The sequence below is a fragment of the Zootoca vivipara genome, chromosome 15 (assembly GCF_965207765.1).
Source record: "Zootoca vivipara chromosome 15, rZooViv2.hap1.1, whole genome shotgun sequence".
In the NCBI taxonomy this organism is placed as follows: Eukaryota; Metazoa; Chordata; class Lepidosauria; order Squamata; family Lacertidae; genus Zootoca; species Zootoca vivipara.
Genome location: NC_142598.1, coordinates 28,665,279 through 28,669,059, shown reverse-complemented (window position 1 = coordinate 28,669,059; position 3,781 = coordinate 28,665,279).

Here is a 3,781-nt window from a genome sequence, read left to right as displayed (position 1 = left end):
GTATATGCACTTCAGAGCTGTGACAGTGACAACTATGGCTCTATGTATAATGCAAAACTGTGGTTTGGCAATTTGGAGTGCTGCTATGGCAGAGGTGGTTAAACCCAAGGCATTGGAGCCAGATTAGCCCCTGCCCCAGACCCCACCAAATTTGGAGTCAATGGCAAAAGAACCTCAACAGACAGAAATATTATGTCAGGCTTCCTCAAGCTTGGCCCTCCAGATGTTTTTGGTCTACAACTCCCATTATCCCTAGCTAGCAGGACCAGTGGTGAGGGATGATGGGAATTGTAGTCTCAAAACATCTGGAGGGCCGAGTTTGAAGAAGCCCTATTATGTGATGACAATCAAGGGGAGAATACCCCTTTCCCTTAGTTGGCTTGCATGGATTACCTGAGTAAGTGGGTGCCTGTTTATGTGTGCATATTTATTTATTTCATAAAATGTATATACCACTTGATAGTAAAAAAATAATAATATCGAAGTGGTTCACATGTAATAGAATGTAGGCAGTTACACACTGCTGTCCTGCAGCCCCTAGAATGTTGGTCAATGATGAACACTCCTGAACTATGGCTTTGTATGCATTTCCCCCCATGCACAGGGTTTTTCTCCTCTGCTTCCTTTTTTTTTTTTTGCTATCCGTAATTGGAAGTCCAAACTATAGTTAACACCAACTTCCCAAACACAATTTGCCAACATACCTCGAAACAAAACTTTGCTAAGTTTTACTGCCTGTGCAATTTTTTTTTACTGCTGTATGGAAAAGCACATGAATCTGACCTTTGGAGAGTTTGTAAGTAAATCATTTTTTAAACTTTCCAAACATGTGGTCTTTTCCTGTACTGGGGGAAGAGGGAAACTTTGGAAAGGAACTTTTTAAGGGGACATTTTGGAACTCACTTGGAAAGGTAAATTTTAAAGGTTTTACAGTCTATATTTCCAAACTTTACTTTGCTGGGTATTACCCAGTACAGGAGTAGACAATATGGTAATCACCAGATATTTTTGGGCTATCAGCCCCAACCAGCTGTGGCTAATGGCCAGGGATTATGGGGGTTGTGGTCTCCAACATATGAAAAGCACCACAATGGCTACCACTGACCAAGCAAATCCAAAAACTTATCATTTTAAACTTTCTTTCAAAAGCTTTTTTAAAAAAATGTGCTTTGTTTAAAGTTTGATATGGGGGCCTACTAAATTGATTTTTGAGGCTGCATCTGGGCCATGGGTCATCTCTGTCTTACAGCATGGCTGGCTATTAATAATAAGCCATCATTACAGGAATTGTCAGTCTTGACTGAAACCCTTGAATGTCACTGACTCCCTTAGAAAAGTGAGCATGTGAAAAATCACATTTGAAATCAGCTTCGACTATTGCCACAAGAAGCAAGACCTTCAGGATGAAGAGCTTCTTCAGAGAAGGGAGCCTGGCATACTCTTAACAAGTGGGAATCTCCGCTGTTAATGTGTTCTTAATGGGACGGACCCAAATACTCAGGTTGCAGGTACCAGATTAGGGCCGAGCAACTGATTCCTGGTGGTTCTTAGTACAGGGGAGCTTTCAAACGCCTGGATTCTTTCAGCACTGAGATCATATAATTGCCAGTAGCTTTTTGTCTGAAGGGCAACATGCTGCTATGCAGCACATGGCTTTCCACCATTCCAGCCGTGCTAAGCAAAACCAAATATTATTTCAGAAAGGGGGCTGCACAATATGTGAAGGATCTCAAGAGCAAGAAGTAAAAGAGTTTCACATGCACTACCTCTTAATGGCCTCTGTTTGCAGCCGCAGGAATTAAAAGGACCCCTCTCTGTGGGTCTTTCTGTAGCTTAGCTCTCTCACATTTACAGTAGGGCTACTCACAGCATTCAGTCTTCCTCTGCCACCACCCGGGAAATGTCACACTGTGTTTTAAATTGCCTTAAGCAACTGCCCAGGGGTGGTGGCACCATTTAATTTGTAAAAAGGTGAGCGTTGTTTGGACTACGTGTCAAAGCCCTCTTTAGGATACCACGTGACCTAGCTGTGCTTACTCAATAGGTACTAGTTTTATTTGCTTAGTGAACCACCCTGGGCGTTTAGCTAAAGCGAAGGGCAGCTGACAGATCGATAAATAAACAAACACGAGAAAATGAGCAAGGAACAGCATCCCTCCCATATTCAGGGGCATTCTCATTAGCCAATAATGCATAGCTGTCAAGTTTTCCCTTTTCTCGCGAGGAATACATGACGGCAGTTGCAAAATCAGGAGCCTTAAAATGCACTCCTGATTATTCCTTGGCAAGCATGGCTGGCAGCCAGCATTGACCAGCTGATTGGTGCTGGTTGCAAGCTCTGCTGGGATTCCGCTGCCCTCAAGTGTTTCCACTTGAGCTCCTGGCAGCGGATCCCTGCCAAAAGCAGGGCTTGTACCAGCCAGCAAGCCCTGCTGGCATCAGCTGTACTTGGGAGTTCCTTTGCAGCCTTGCGTTCCCCCTGCCCCACACCTGATGTTGTATGCCACTAAGGCATTGTATTGCCTTGATGCCTTGATATCACCCCATACAAGGTCAAAGTCCTGAGTAACACTGGCTCTGCAATCCACTTGCTAGTACCATCAAGGTTATATTGCCATAGATGAGGCTGCCACAAATTGTGACTCTGAATGGAGCCAACCAACCTCAAGATGAAACCCAATATGACCTTGACAAGCCCCTGCCCTGTTTTCATAGTCCCAATGTTGTGTACATGCTGTATCTGTAATGCACATTCAAAAAACATTTTCTCAAAAGCTGGGCTTGATATACTCTTGGCTTAGAGAATGGGAAATAAATGGGTTTTATCGCACTCCTGAACTACTCCCCAACAGTAAAGCTATCACTAAAGCGGAGCTTCAAGGGGAAACTAAGAGGCACTGGCTGGTTTCAGCTTGCTTAAGGTAAATTGTTTGCAAAACACCCAGCAAGAGATAGCACGAACTCCCATTATATATATATTTAATTCATTCTATAATAGACCCTGAATGGGGTAGTCTCAGTGATATACAATACTGTCTTAGATTATGCTTTGGGAACCCTGGAGGTCTCAGAGAGGTATGGGAAGTGGGCATTGGTAAAGACATTGATGAAAACAAATGGGATGGGATCTGGCTTGGCAAACCCCTCCCCCCCATGCGAGAATGATCTTGATGAGACTGCAAGAAGCATCCCTTGAGGTTGTTCTCAGGTGGCACAGGACCCCATCTAGGTTTGCTAAAATTAGCGATATCATCTGCTGTATGTGCTGGGAAGAATATGGCGACGTGGGCTTATTTCTCTGTGCCTGGTTGGGGGTGCAAGATAGTAGGTGTGTTCTGGGAGAGTGTATTTAAAACAATTGCTAAAATCGCAAACCAATCCTTCAAACCCAACCTGGCACTTGCACTTCTTTCTCTAGACATTGGTATGAATAACCCTCTTCAGCACAAGAAATTATTATGCTTTTTACTGACCACTGCTCATCTTGTAATTGCACAGCATTGGAAACTAAAAACCAAAATTCCCTTTTGCAGTCAGATCAATAATGCATGGGAAGTGGATATATCAGATCGCTTCGCAAGACACAGAACAGCAGCAAAAGGGGTCACTAAAAGAGATAACTTTGGTGAGCTGTGGCTACCTCTCATTGCATTCATTAATAAAGGGGAAGGCTTGTTTCTTCTCCTGCTTCTCAAGAATGCTTGTGGAGAGGCTCTATCAACGAAGAACTTACCAGGAGTTGCCATGTACAGCACCCATCTTGCAGCCCCAGGTGCAATGA